At 46.8% G+C, this 15,802-nt stretch overlaps 1 protein-coding gene across 20 annotated transcripts in view; it reads left to right on the plus strand.

The window, feature by feature from the left end:
• Nucleotides 1-15,802, plus strand: part of Epb41 (erythrocyte membrane protein band 4.1) — a 147,909-nt gene that overhangs the window by 11,377 nt on the left and 120,730 nt on the right. For 6 of the 20 annotated variants that reach the window (XM_029476058.2, XM_085838900.1, XM_085838893.1 and 3 more), the window contains exon 1: nt 12,843-13,049. The exons of 1 other annotated variant lie outside the window; for it this stretch is intronic. The gene's annotated coding sequence lies outside the window, so the exon portion shown is untranslated. Of the gene's footprint in view, nt 1-12,838; nt 13,050-15,802 lie in introns of those variants that run through there. 13 more of the 20 variants (XM_029476053.2, XM_029476061.2, XM_029476057.2 and 10 more) reach the window with 8 other exon arrangements.

A 15,802-nucleotide genomic window follows, 5' to 3' on the forward strand; every position in this document is an offset into this window, starting at 1 on the left:
TAGCGCCTTTCCACAAATGACTCGGGCACCGCATTGTATAATCCGCGTGAAGTGGTTAATCCAGAGCTGACACACTGGGGTGATTAGAAGTGGCTCCTCTATGGCCAGTCCATACCAGGAGGAGAAAAGGCTAGTCAGAAAACAGTTCATTGAGTTTGGGGAGCAACCCCTTGATGGCGTCTGTCCACTTGTTTACCCAAGTTGTATTTAGGATTTCCAGAGGCAAGGAGAGGACAGACAGCTGGACTCAGACAACCCTGCTCCTCATTCTAGGTCCGAAGGTGTTACCTCCATGCTTGTTGTGAACTCAAGTCCAAGCACACACGGGCGATTAGGCTGCGCCTGTCCTCTTCCCCTGGCTCTGTTAATGACTGGCATATCCTCTCAGGCAGACTTCTACCCTGGGGCTTTTGCACTGCACAGTCTTGGAGCATTCAACCTTCTATAAATACCTTTTGTCTTATTGTCTCATCGTAAAATCTCCGTTTCAACATCTCCTTCTTAGTAAGGCTTGTTCTGCTTATCTTATTTACATTTGGAACAGTGGGCATTCGGAACAGAGAGACAGCTCGGCAGTTAAGTGTATAGTGCTCTTGCAGAGGAACCAGATTCAGTTCCCAGCACTCACATCAGGTGACAGTCCAGCTCCAGGGATCTGGTGACCTCTGGGCACTGCATTCACAGGCACTAACCCCCAACCCTTGACCATCAGTTACACATAAGTTAAACACAGTTTTTTTTGAGACAGGATCTTTCTATGTCAGGCTGGCTGTCCTGAAACTCACTATATAGACCAGGCTGGCCTCAAATTCATAGAGATCTGTCTGCCTCCATTTCCCAAGCTCTGGGATTAAAGGCGTGAGTTACCATGCCCACCTAACACACCACCTGACTCTATTCTTCCTCTGATCCCTGGCGACACTTCCCCTCCTTCCCTCCCGGCCTGTTTTTCTCTATGTCACTTCTCACTCCAATGTACGACCTTTTATGGATTACTTATTGTCGGTTTTCCCTCACGTAAGCTTGGTGATGCTGGTGGGTTTTGCCTATTCAGTGTTTCATCATTTGTACCTAAAACAGCATGTATGATACATAGTGGGTGCTTAATAAGTGTCTACGTGTATTGATGAGTAAATGAAGGCTTCTTCCTGTGTAGGCGTCACGTGTACTGAGTATGTAGTAAATTCTCAGTTAATGACCCCAGAAAGTGGGACCTCATTCCTCTGGCCGTTTGCCAGATGATACTGCGGCTGGGTCAACTCCGAGGCCCCTTTGCTCCTGGTATTTTCTGCTAGGGCATCAGTTTCAGTTGCAGTGCCTAGGTCTTTTGTTCCTAAATGTGAGCTATGCAGAATTTCTAGTTGGGGCTGTTTGGCTGTTGGGCCCACAATGGCTATTATGTCATTATTGGTAATTAGCACGTAGGCCCACACGATGGAGTTTTTCTTTTTGTTTGTTTTTTTTTTTTTTTTCAGCAGAAATCATAGAAGACAGCTGTGCTAGTGAGTGGATACCCCCGCTCCCAGTCTGAGCCTACAACTTAGGGAGATGAGGACTGAGGTTTCCAAAGCGGGAGATTCACAGGTTCAGCCACTGTCTCACTGGATAGTATCCTGCACCATTTCTCCCCAGCACTCTGATTTCTAGGCTAGCCTGGTGTATCAGGGGCTCTCACACTCCCAGGGGATTGGCTATAGGGCTTCCAAGTATCCATGTTCAGATGCCCAGGACTCAGCAAGTATGAGTGGAGAAAATAACACTGGGTTTAAAAGCAGGAATGTGGGGCTGGGTGTGCAGCTTGGTGGTGGAGCCCTTGTTTTGTATCCAGAAAGCCCTGGGGTGAATCCCCAGCATTTTACCGGCATATGCTAGCTAGCATTGGCTTGTGTTGACAGTGCATGCTAGTCTCACAGAGGACCAGAATGTGGTGGTTAGCATCCATTCCAGCAGCTTGCAACCTCCTGTGACTCTAGCCTCAGCTGATCTGGCATCCTTCTCTGATCTCCAAAGGCACTTGTGTACACACACACACACACACAGAGAGAGAGAGATCTGGCATCCTGTTCTGGTCTCCAAAGGCACTTGTATACACACACATAGAAATCTGATATCGCCGGGTGTGGTGGCGCACGCCTTTAATCCCAGCACTCGGGAGGCAGAGGCAGGCGGATTTCTCAGTTCGAGGACAGCCTGGTCTACAGAGTGAGTTCCAGGACAGCCAGGGCTATACAGAGAAACCCTGTCTCGAAAAACCAAAAAAAAAAAAAAAAAAAAACCAAAACAGAAATCTGATATCTTGTTTTGGCCTCCAAAAGCACTTGTACACACACACACACACACACACACACACACCTGGCATCCTGTTCTGGCCTCCAAAGGCACTTGTGCACACACACACACACACACCACACAACTATTGTTTTGATTTTATAGGTGCGTGTGGGTTCTGCCCCACTCTAGTCCATATAGCTTCTGAATAAGAGACACAAAAACCCTGGTCTTTTCATTTAGCTCTAAGCCTAAGCGGGACAGGTCCTGAGCTATTGTAACCCACACCCCAGCCACAGGCCTGCCACTTGCTAACTGAGTCCTGCTGTTTGCTCTGCTCCCTGGATATCCTCAGGATGATGAACTCATGGCTATGTGCTCATAGTCCATGCTGCCTCATGACCTCCTTCCCCTACCTGATCCCTTCTCTCATGGACCCTTACTCTGTCTCCAGTCCCACCTTCCTCTCCCCTGCCCAGTCGCAGGCTCTAGCCTTTGATTATCCAATAAGAGATTATGGGGAACAGTCTTAAAAAAAAAAAAAAAAGATTTATTTATTTTATTTATATGAGTACATTGTCGCTGTCTTCAGACACACCAGAAGAGGGCGTCAGATCCCATTACAGATGGTTGTGAGCCGCCATGTAGTTGCTGGGATTTGAACTCAAGACCTTTGGAAGAGCAGTCAGTGCTCTTAACCACTGAGCCATCTCTTTAGGGGGATGGGGAGCATTCTTTACAGCACATTTGTCAATACAATGTCCATGTCCAGACTGCAACCCGATCTTGGGGCAGAGAACTCAGCATCTGAATACACTGCACACAAGACCAACCTTAGCATACTGACACACACACACACACACACACACCTAAGAAAACCATAAAGATCACGAGCCTAGCTTAAGTCCCTTCTGAGTTGTTGACTTGGTGGCAATGTAGGAACAACAGTGCTTCTTACTGGGCTTCATCTGTCAAGTAGGATAGGGATGCCTGCTTGGCTTTCTGGGAAAGAGACAGGGTGGTGTCATGGGCAAGGGACTGGATAAGTCAGACATGAAGTTACCTCCCTTCCTGCTGTGTGGCATTGGGCAAACTACCTCTCCGATTTCATTTTCTAAAGTTAGAAGATGTGGTTATTTATGCCCTCGTCGTGGGGTGGGTGTGGGGTTTCCTAGGAGCGTGTGAACGGTACTGAGGCTTGCTTGTCTTTGCTGAAATCATGACAGAGCCCACCGTGGGAATGACCACCAGCAGACCTAGGCTGAGCGGCTTTCCTGGCTCCAGGGATCTTGGGGAAATTTCCTGCTTCTCTGAAATTCTGCTTCATCTGTAAACGGGAGGCAATCTGCCTTTCTCAGGAGGCTACTGCTGAGGTGTGGTGACATTGGTGTGGTGACATCGCATATAACGCGTTGGCACCGAGGCTGATGCGTGCCGTCTCCACTTAGCGATAAGGGAGGGCGGGGCTGTGACATAGCATGGTGGTGGCTGAGCTTTGGTTTGAACCCAGGTTTCCTTGCCTCCAAACCCTCTTCCTTCTGTCACCCACATGGAAATGACTTTGCTGGTGGCTGTAACTGCACGTCCTCAGCTTGCTCCTCTGGCCTTCCTAAACCTGCACAAAAGAGGAGCTCCATTCCGGCACTCACTTCAGGAAGCCTTGGCTGGAGGTTTCTCTCCATGTGGTCAACAACAGATTTAAATTAAAAGTCAAGGCAGGTGGAGCCCAGCCCTCAGGACCCAGAGGCAGGTGGATCTTTGAGTTTGGGGCCAGACTGATCTACATAGCAAGTTCCAGGCTAGAAAAGGCTCTTGCGGAAACCGAGTTTCAAAAACCCAAACAAATCAACAAAAGTCCTGGGGTTGGAGCGATGGGTCAGTGGTTGAGACTGCTTACTGAATATTCTTGTGCAAGAACGAGGGTTGAGTTTCCAGCACCCATATCAGGGGGCCCAAAACTGCACCTTCTATCTTCTCTCAGTTAAGGCCTGGGCCAGACCAACTTTACCAGATTTAGAAAGGCCCCTGTGAGCAGGTGTCACATGGACCCTCTCTCTGTCCCTGGAAAACCTCCTGTCAAGGGAGTTCCCTGCTCTTGGGAGAGATAGAGTGGGTTAAGCCTGAGTGAGCTGAAGGCTTTGCTGGGTCAAGGTCACTGGGCTCAGTTTGGCTTTGGGAGAAGAGGATTGATGGGGGTCATGGGAGGTCAGTCAGATCTTGGTTCCTTCTTCAGATGTCTCAGGGCTACAGTCAGAGGCAGCCCCAACAGTCTTTCTCTAGGGTCTTGGACACAAGCTTGTATTTCCCATTCACATCATCTCAGTGACTTTCTGGGGAGCAGTATAAGGACAGTGGCACCAGACAGGACTGGTTTGACTTGTGTGGTGTTGGGCAAGTCACCTAACATCTTAAGCTGTGGTTTTCTCATAGGGAGCTGACACTAATAATACTTCAAAGGGTTGCTATTGGGCTAAACGCAATAACACACACACACACACACACACACACACACACACTTTTAGCATATATCAAATTATATCAAATACATTCTAAGTTCCTCACACACATAATTGTTTTTGTTTTTAAATTTTTTTTTGGGGGGGAGGTGCTCAGAGGAGGAATTGCAGCAAGGTCTATATAGCACAGCCTGGCCTTGAACTCACTTTATAACCCCACGTTTATAATCCTCTGTAGGCTTGTGCCATGAAGCTCATTTATTTTGTGTGTGTGTGTTTGTGCATGTGCATTTGAGGTGTTGGGGACCACACCCTTGTACATGCTAGGAAAACATCCTGCCACTAAGCTACATCTCAACCCTAATTGTTACTACTTTGCAATAGTAAAGTATTAGTATTATTTTTAATTGAACCAAGGGCCTTGTGCATGCTGTGTAAGTACTTTATTACTCTGTTTTGCCCGGGTACTGGTTTTATGTTTTGAGTTTTAGTAAGTTGCCCAGGCTGGTCTTGAACTCACTTTGTAGCCCAGGTGGATCTTGAAAATTTGATCCTCATGTCTTAGCCACCTGTGTAGACATTGATTATAGATCTGTACCACCAATTCTTACTTACAATAAATTTTTCCCCATTAACTTATTTATTCCTTTTACATCTCGATAGCTGCCCCCACCTCCTCTCAGTCCCCTGCATCACATAGTCCCTCACCCTATCCCCCTACAGTAAGTTATTTATGAAGGTTTCTTGCAGCTCAGATATTCCTAGTATTTCTGGCCTTGAGAAGTTTTACTTATGTTTTGAGACAGATACCACTTTATAGCTTAATGGGTCTCAAACTCAGTATCTTCCTGTCTCAGGATTACATGAAGATGTCATCAAGCCTGGCTGGCTGTAGAATTTCATTTGGCCTCTAGCTTTGTAGAGTAAATATAGATGGACTTGGGGGTGGGGGTGGGGGAAGCTGTGAGCAGCATCCTGTAGTAACAGTTGGAAAATGTGGGTTCAAGCTTGGGTTCCATTGTTAATGTGTTGGGTGACCTTGGGTAAGTGTTTTGTATTTCTCAGCTTGCTAACAAGTTAGTAGCTTGGGCTTGGTGGTCTCCAAAGGCTGAATCAGGTTAACATTAGGTGAACTTAGACCATGGCTTTTAAGAATTTTATTTATTTATTTATTTATTTATTTATTTATTTATTTATGTGGGCGGGTGTAAGTGCACCATGAAGTCATTTACTTCCTCCATATGGGTCCTGGGGATCAAACAGAGGTCATTAGACCTGGTGGCAAATACCTTTAACTGCTGGGCCATCTCCTTCGACTGTAGATTGCAACCCCGTATATGATTGCATAATTAAATAAGTGTCACCAAAAAGTTGACAATAGTAGATTTCTGAATCCTTAACAACCAAATATCTGGAATCCGGTATGTCAGGAATTGGGGTGTTTTTGGCACTACTTGCCTGTGTGGCATTGTGCAAATTCCTCTTAGTCCCGGTTCTGAACATTTAGCAAGGTCACATTGCCCATTTGATGTCAGTGAGTGCTGCCTGAGACACCTGGGCTTAGACTGGACACTTCAACACGTGATCAACTGCAGTATTTTGAACTCACTGCACCAAGTTTTCTGTGCTTACAGAAACATTCTAGTTTCGTTACAGAAAATAAAGGTTTTTAGCATTTCCCCAGATTATTCCTCAGCTTGTAAAGATCAAATCGGTATCAACAGCTGAGGGTGTGGTGGCATGGCCTTGTAATTCTAGCACTTGGAGGCCAAGGCAAGCAGATCCCAGCAAGTTTGAGGCCAGCGTGGTCCTCTAAGCTCCTCCAAATCAGCATTTCTTAGGACTGTATTATAAGGTTTGAGTTTTAAACTTGCCAGTTAAGGGTCTGGGGAGATGACTCAGTGGATAAAGTGCTGCTTCCCTGCAACCTGTAAGGTGAGGAATGGAGATCAGATCCCCAGAACCCACCTGAAAACGTTGCACACAGAATCCCAGCTCCTGGGAGGCAGAGACAGGGACTCCTTGGAGCAGGCTGGCTAGCAAGACTAGCTGGACTGGTAAGTGCTGGGGTTGGTTTGAGAGGCTCTGCCTCAGTATATAAATATATAAGGTGGGAGCAATCAGGGAAGACACTGAATGCCAATCATTGAATGTCAATTTTGGGCCTCTACATGGATATGAATCAATATCAATCTCTCATCTGTCTCTGTCTCTCTCTCCCTGCCCCCCCCAACCCTCTCCTCTCTCTCTCTCTCTCTCTCTCTCTCTCTCTCTCACACACACACACACACACACACACACACACACACACTGCTGTTTGCTTTTCTGATTTGAGCTTCATTTAAAAAAATCCTTTAGTGAATTTGGATTGAGATTAGGATAGAATTTCTGAAAATGACCTAAACAAACTTGTGCTATTTTGTACCATGTATTTATGTGAAGCAGCGTTCTCAGAATTAGTGATTATAAAAATCAAACTATATATCAACTATGAAAAACATTGAAGATAGTCTGAATCCTGCAGTATCAAATATTCTGCCAAAATAGATTTATTCATGTAAAAATAAGTAAGCATACCTTCCATTAGTAATTTTCTTTTAATAAGTGGTAAATTTATTTAAATACAAAAGAATTATCTTAAAAATAAATTTCCTCAGTCATGGTGGTCCAAGATTTTAATCCCAGCACTTGGGAGCTAGGTGGATCCCTGAGTTCTCAAGGCTAGCCTGGTCTTCAGAGTGAGTTCCAGGACAGCCAGGCCTATACAGAAAGACCCTGGTTTTCTTTTGCTTTTTTAAGATATGGTCTCACTATGTAGCTCTGGCTGTCCTGGAACTCCCTAGACTAGGCTGGCTTTGAACTCATAGAGATCCACTGGCCTCTGCCTGCTGAAAGCTGGGATTAAAGGCATGTCCCCCGACTCTTGGCTATAGAAAACTTTAAAAGAGGATTTTAAAAAGATTTACTCTATTTTTTAGTTTTTTTTCAAAAATTTTTATTAGATATTTTATTTACATTTCAAATGTTATCCGAAAGTTCCCTATGCCCTCCCCTCAGATTTAAAAAAAAAGATTACATATGTGAATTTTGTTTGCATGCATGCATGCATGTATGTATGTATGACTGTTGTCCGAGGTGGACAAAGTGGGCATCAGATCTCTGGAACTGGAATTTGTAAGCTGCCCTGTGGGTTCTGGGACCTGAACCCAAGTCCTCTGCAAGAGCAGCAAGTGCTCTAACCACAGAACTGTTTCTCTAGCCCAAGATTTATTTTATTTTTAAAATTCTGTATATGTGTCCGTGTGTGGGTATAGGCACCCGAGTGCAAGCGCCTGCCTGCAAAGGCAGAGGACAGCAGTAGATTCCCTGGAGCTGAACTTCCAGGGGGTTGTGAGCCACCTGACATGGGTCCTGGGAGCCAAATATAGGTCCTCTCCAAGAACAAGAATCGCTCCTAACCACTGAGCCATCTCTCCAGCCCCTTAAGAGAATTTTTAGTAAAAAAAATTACATTCCGTCAAAGAGGTAAAAACATGAAAGACACAATGTTATACAAAACCTAGCTTCTTTTGCTTCAGAAATGTCGGGACCAGGCAGCCTTGCATGCTTTAATTAAAAGAAATAACATGCTATGTTTAATGTACTCTTAAAAAAATAATCACAGGTACAGTTTACACAAAGGGATAGTTGTTAAGTATCATTTATGAGAGAAGAAACGGGAAACAACCTAACTTGACCACAAGAGGGTTAAGTAAATTACAGAACATTTATAGTACTGTTAAAATATTTATTGTAATCTGTTGTTAAGTGAAAAGTCAGTTCCATACAATAAGTTTTCAAACAAACAAACAAACAACAACAAAACAAAAAACAAGAACAAAACCAATCATTCTTGGTGAGAACTCATGAGACAGAGCAGATCTCTGTGAGTTCCAGGCCAGCAGGTGCTACATAGTGAGGCTCAGTCTCAAAAACAGCAGCAGCAGCAGCAGCAGCAGCAGCAGCAGCAGCAGCAGCAGCAGCAGCAACAACAACAACCCAGAAGTACTTTAGACTGAGGGATTAAGGAGATATTCAGTGGGTACAGTGCTTGCCATATGAGTATGTGGACCTGAGTCTGGTCTCATGTAGAGGCTGGGGCATGGTGGTGTGTGTCTGCAATCTCAGGGCTGGGGGTTTGGGGAGGCAGAGGGCAGAGACTGTGGATCCCAGGTGCTCACTGGCCAGCTGGGCTACCCACAACTGTAAGTTCCAGGTTCAGTGAGACTTTCTCAAAAAAACAAAACAAAGGTGGAAGACAGAGGAAGACATCTGATGTCACACTCTGGTCTTTACAGGCACACACAAGCACAGAGGAACACCACACATGCAAAACAAAGACTCAGTAGGCTGAGGCATATGATACTGTGATATTTAATCTACCTAAAAAAGCAGCAATTGCCTATTACTGAACTTAATATACATAAGTGAAAATGTGTGCGTGTATAAATGTGTGTGTGCCCGTGTGTGAAAGGTATTCAAAGGGAAAGTGTTCTATCACAACCTTGAGGTCGTTATATTTCTCATTAGTTACTTTATGTGAGTTATATTTCTATTTAACTACATCTATTCTTAACTGTATTTTCGAAAACTCGAGTACTCCTAATAAAAATATCCCCTTAGGAAGGCATTCCTTCTTATTAATAGTAATTTCCATCCCCATATACTTTGATTGATTTATCATTTTTGTTTAAAAGGCCTAAAGTAGCCAGGCTTGTACTCCTAGCTACTCATGAAGCTGAGGCAGGAGTACTGCTTCGAGTTACAGATCAACCTAGGCTACAGACTTAGACTGTAGGTCAGCGGCAGAATGTTTTCCTAGCATTTGAAAGTCTCTAGTTAAAAAATTGTTTACAGTGTAAGTTTGATGGTAAGGAGAATATGAGAGACTTGTTCTGCTCTGTTCTCTCTGTGCAGTTAGCGCAGGGCTGGTTTTAATTCCATAATGACCGTTTAGAACATTTTGCTGATGTGCCCAGCTTTTCAAAGCCCGCCATGGATGACTGTTCTCCATGAACCCCATCACTGAGGCTTGAGGCCAGCTGTGCCCCTAATCCACCCCTGACCCAGATTTGAGCATGGGTTAGACTCCATTTGTCCCCTCCCTCTTTCTTCCAATCCCATCCCTTCCAGGTCCTTGGGGGCCTCATCTCCCCTCCCTGACTCTCCATACCGGTTACCCCAATTTCACTGTCTCATTTCATCCTGTTTCATGCAGCTGGTGTTTGTGTTCTCGGGAGCTCAGTTTGCAGTGGGGAAAGATTAAGACCCTTTTCATGCTTTTATTTATTCTTTTTTAAATCTTAGAGCTCTTGACCGCTCCAGGGACTAACAGACAGACAGCTAGCAGGGTCTATATTCCCTAGAAAGAAGCAGGAGGGTTGTAGTGGGGAGGTAGTGACGGGGCTCAGCTGGCAGATGGGATAGAGGTGGTCCTGAGGGACCCTTTGCTGGGCCTGCAGCCTGGCACAGTCACCACCCAGATGTAAGCATGGAGCCAAAGTGTTTCTGCCTAGGAAATTAGCCTGAGAGATTGTGCTTGGGACCTTTACCCTTGGAGCCTAATGAGAGCTTCTGCAGGGTGAGCTGGGACTGGAGGTCTGGTTCGGCAGACGGGCCCTGGAGTAAGGATAGTTTCTTTGTTTTCTTAGTGGGTGTTATTTATATCCTCATTATCGGTTGAGCTCAGCCATCCTCGGAGATAAGACAGGTAACAGGTGGTGGTGTGCACTGACAGGAAAATCTCTCCCGCACAGACAGGGCTCTCCACATGCTTCCATCTGCAGGCTAAGAGTGAACGGCCGGCACTGGAATCCAGGACTTGGGGATTTTAAAAGTTAGACCAACAGATTTTGGTGTGTGGTTGCACAACACTTTGAATCCAGGTGTGATTTACACCCGCCTTGTTTCTCATGTTTGCTGCTAGCCTAAGACCTATTCTTCTCTTCAGCGGGATGATTACTAAATATTACAAATTCTACAAGCATCCCAAGGATGGTGATGCGCCATTGGCTAGCACACAGGGCAGTTAGCTCCACACATCTGAATTTCCTGGATAACATGGTAGTGGAGGAAGTGATCTGTCTGGTGATGGATTTTCAGAATCTAGCTTACATGGTACCAGATTCTCCTGCCCGAGAGTCCAGAAGTGGCAGATTAGAACTTGCCAATCAAAAGCTCTGCTGGATCTGAGAGTTCAGAGCAGGGAACCAGAATATTTAAGAACGAATGGGTGCTCCTTGGCCCAGATCACTTAAACTGTTTGAGTCTCTTATTAATAAAACGAGGACAGTCCATTCACTGGTTCAATAAATATTTAATATTCCAGCATTGCTCTGTGTCATAATAAAGACAAAGTCCCTGTCCTCTCCAGTTTACAGTCTCCTGGATCTAGACTGCAACAATCTGAGAGATTCAACCAGTTGTCAGTAAATGGGAGGCTGTCTGTCAGGGGCAAACACCAAAAAGTGCAGTGACTAGGACAGAGGAAGGCTGCGCAGAATGGGCTGTGTTAGGCAGTCAGGTGGTTCTCACAGGGTTTTTACGACTTCTGATATTATATAAATATTCTCAGACCTGACAACAGTGGAACGGTTCTCTGCCTGCCACGTACTTCTTAGCTGATATTTTAGTCTAAGAAGAATAAGAATAAGAATGAACATTTAACTGAGATCTTACTATGTGCTGGGAATTGTTCTAAGTCCCGTTGATCGATTCGTTAATTAACAAACAATTAATTGTTACAGTAACTCTATGAGGTAGGACTGCCATTTTCCCTCTTTTTTTGAGGCAGGGTCTCATGTGGCCCAGACTGGCTTCAACCTTACAATGTAGTGGAGGCTGGCCTTGGATTTGTGTTTCTTCTGCTGTCACATCCCGAGAGCTAGGGATACTGGCATGCGCCACCACTCCCAGCCTTTATTCTATTTTTTTGGGGTCAGAAACCAGGCACAAAGAAGGTCAAATAATTAGAGAGGGCTGAGACGGAGCACTGAACCTGAGCAGTCTGATTCCTGAGGCTGGGCTGAGATTGTGAACCGGCTTTGATTTTTATACCAGGAGGCAGTCTAGCTGGCGTGTGTGGGCTCTGATGTCACGTTGCTTGGCTTCTGATCCTGGCAGGGCTGAACCTCTCTTCTTTGGTTTCTCCATCTCTCAAAAGAAACAGCAGAACCGGTCTTATCTTCTAAGTATGTCCTTACAACAGAACCTTCTTTCTGCTCTGTAGGGAGGCAGCCTGTTCAGACATCAGCCTGGCAGGATGTAGAAGGGTCAAGCGGCCTCTGAAACTTCTAGAGAGAAATATACTCGTGTGCACTTCTCAGAGCAACCCTAAATTCATCTGGGGACCAGATCGTGGAGGCCTTACTTATAATTTCGTGGATGGCAGGCAGAAATAGGGGAATCTTAAATGACGACAGAAGACAGGTGAAATCTTTGGCATGGTCTCAACACTTAAGATTCCATTTCAGGTCTTAACATAGCTGCCAGGAGAGGTAAAGTCATATTGAATGTCAGGGTTGGAAGGGAGCCTTAGAGAGATGGTCATGCGGGTAAACTGAGGCTCGGAGAGGCGAGGTGACTTACCTAAGGTTACTAAACTTAAGGTTTCCTTTGGGGTAGCCTGGTCAACAGCATCTACGTGTGAATTCCGCTGCCCCCCAGATCACGGCTTCTTCCCAAGCCCTCCATGGGGAGAAAGGTTTCGCCTTCCTTCTCTGTACCAGCTGCCCCATTCTTCACACGCGCGCTGCTGGAGACCAGAACCCCCCCAGTCTCCAGCTCCAGCCCGGGTTCAACTTGCGCGTGCGCGCAGCAGCTAGCCCCTTACTCTCCCCTCCCCTTCCCTCTCCCCTTCCCCTCCCCTCTCCTTACCGCTCTAGGGGAGGGGGAGGTAAGACGCGGGGAGCCCGAACAGGGCCTCAGCCAATGCTCTGGCGGGCCGCGGGCCCGGCCCCCTCCTTCCCTCCCGCACGGCCCAATAGGAATTTACTACAATGTTGTGGCGAGCCGGGGGGGAGGGGCGCGGGCGGGCCGCGGGCCGCGCCGGCCTCGTCTCGCGGAGGAAAGGCGGGAGGGCGCGCGCCGGGGCTGCTCGCTGGCTCGCTCGCTCGCTCGCTCTCTCCCTCGCTCCCTCCCTCCGCCGGCGGCTTTAGTCAGCCAGCCTGCAGCCCGCCAGCCCCGGAGCCGCAGAGGGCCGGAGCCTCGGACGCGGGCGCCGCCTCCTGCCATTGTTCGTCGGGCTGAAGCTGCGGCCGGCGCGGGAGCCCCGGCCGAGAACCCCGGGTGAGGCGAGGCGAAGCCGCGGCGCGCGAGCCGGTGGGGTGGGGGCGGCGCTGGCCCCGAGGGGACGGTCCGGGCGGCCGCCGCCGCAGCCTTTGTCTCCAGCCCCCTTGCAGGCCCGGGAGCCGGGGCGCGAGCTCACGCGGGGAGCCCGGGGCTGGAGGTGGGAAGCGGCCCGAGGAGCCGAGGGAGGGGGCGGCGGTCCGGGCGCCGCTGAGGAGAGCGGGGGAGCCCCGCGTTTCAAAGTTAGGCGTGGGGTGTCTTCCCGCGGAGGGGTCGTCCGTCCGCGCCGGCCTGTCAGTCACCGTGCGGTGGGCGGGAGCCCTGGCAGGAAACCAGGTGGGCAGCGGTGCGGTGGACCGCGAAGGTGCTGGGTGCCGCTGCGGAGCGGAGCGAGCCCCTGGTGATGGAGAAGCTGGGCAGACCCGAGAAGTCAGGCGGAATCCGAGGGCCTGGGGAGCTTCGCCGCACTCCCAGGCCTTCCCGCCATAGATCCTGCATCTTAGAAAAAAAAAAAAAAAATCAAATCAAATCTCAGAGCCCTCAGGATCCAGTGCCTTGCTCCGCGATCTTCAGGGGTCCCAGCGAGCCAAGGGTTAATGCTATTCTCTCAGCTCCCTGACCTCCTTTTTCAGTTCGCGCATCTGTCGGCTTGGAAATCTTTCCCTGGCTTGCTGGGCTGCCTGTACCTGTGGAGATTTCTGGAGCTCGGCTCACCCTCTCGTTTCATTACCAGGTGGATCCTCCTGGAGGGAGCTTCTGCCCAAAGAGGGTCGTCCTCCCGGGGGATTGGCGGGCTCTAGAGAGAAAGTGATCTCACGGGAAGCAAATCGCTGACGGGCTGATTTCTGGCCACTGGACAGCAATTGCCATCCTGTTGTTCCATCCTTGAACTGTCCCCTGACATAAATGACTAGTCTGTAGAAACTAATAAGGTTTTTGTTTGTTTTCGTGTTTTCCAGAGATGCTGGAGGTTGTGTTTTTAATTTTTTTTTTAATAAATTTTAGTTTGGTGATTTCACAGCTGCTATTTTGTTCCTTCTGTTTTTAGGGAAAGTTGCAAGAAATGGTTACGTTGTATCTTGAGTGTTATTATAGTGAGTTTATACACTCTTGGGGATAAACTATTCTCCATGCAGTTGCTCATTACTGTTTTCCTATTAGTCCTGGCAGAAGATTTTCAGTTGGTTTGATCCTTTTAGTGAAGCAGGATATACATATCCTTTATGTAATTCTTTTCATCTTAATTTTGCTCCTTTTTGAAGAAGTTTGTACTTTTGCCTTCTTTTTTCTCTCTCTCCCTCTTTGGTTTTTTGTTTATTTGCTTCTTTTTTGTTTTTGTTTTTGTTTTTGTTTTGAGACAGGATCTCTCTGTGTAGCCCTGGCTGTCCTGGAACTCACTCTATAGACCAGGCTGCAGATGGCCTGCCTTTTCCTCCTGAGTGTTGGGATTTAAAGGCATGGCTGGCCACTGCCCTTTTTTATACGCCATTACACCTGGCTCAACTTTAACAGTCTTGAAATTTATGTATCTGGCTTTCTCATTCCTCAGTTGATGGTTGGCCAGTGTGTATGCTGTTTTGAAACAGGGTATGGTCATATAGTTCAGGTTGGCCTCAAACTCAGTTATCCATAGTGGCCACGGACTGCTGATCCCTTGGCCTCAGGCTTCTGAATGTTAGAACTATAGGCAGAGGCCACTACCACCTAGAGGGTATTTATGTCTTTTTATGCCTCCATAGATGTCTGTGTACCCTGTGTATGCCTGATGACTTTGGATGTCAAAAGAGGGGTATCTGATCATCTGGCACTGGAGTTACAGATGGTTGTTAGCTATCATGTGGGTTCTGGGACTTGAACTCATGTCCTCTGCAAGAGCAACAAGTGCTCTTAACCACTGAGCCATCTCTCCAGTCCCAGAGTTCATGGTCTTTATTTCATACAAATTCATACTCTGAAAGACAGTGCAATTAAGATGCTATTTGCTTTCCTTCCTCCTGTTCCTAAGAAAGCTTCAGAGTTAAATTGTTCCAGGCACTGTCTAAAAGCCACGAGATTCTTGGAGTTTTTTTTGCAGATACCTTGATAACAGATTGTGTATGCCTGGTACCTTTGGACAGGTCAGAATAGGGGCATCATCTTGTCATCAGATTGGGATCTAAAATATGCTACCTATAAATTTTGTTGGGATGTGTAGAGTTTTCTCATTTTTATTTTTAAAAATAATTATTTTATGTGTATTGGTGTGTTTGCCCGCTTGCATGTATGTCTGTGGGAGGGAATGGAGTTATAGACAGTTGTTAGCGCCTATGTGAGTACTGGGAATTGAACTCAGATCCTCTGGAAGAGTGACCAGTGCTTGTAACTGATACGTCCATCTCTCCAACACCATTCTCATTACTTTTTGAATATATAAAATTGGTGTTTTCATGACTTGAAAATATCAGGGCCGGAGTGTGGTTCTGAAATCAGTATGTTTAGACTCAGTCTGTTTCCTTGTTATCTAAGGAGCAGGCTGGTGCTCACTGGTAGAGCTGCCAGTGTACTTTTCCAGGAGTCTTACTGGGTTCGTGATTGTCAAATGCATATTCAGATGTGGACTCATCAATACTTCCATAGGACATGTTTTTCCCCCACCAAGGGCCTGGGCATGACATCAGTCATTTTGTTTTGTTTGTGAGCTAAGTAAGAACAGCTTCAACTCCTCTTTTATGAATGGTTTTGCTTTTTTGTCCGAGTAAAATCTGCAAAGATGA

The sequence above is a fragment of the Mus caroli genome, unplaced genomic scaffold, assembly GCF_978045245.1.
Source record: "Mus caroli unplaced genomic scaffold, Mus_caroli_1 scaffold_6, whole genome shotgun sequence".
Classification (NCBI taxonomy): Eukaryota; Metazoa; Chordata; class Mammalia; order Rodentia; family Muridae; genus Mus; species Mus caroli.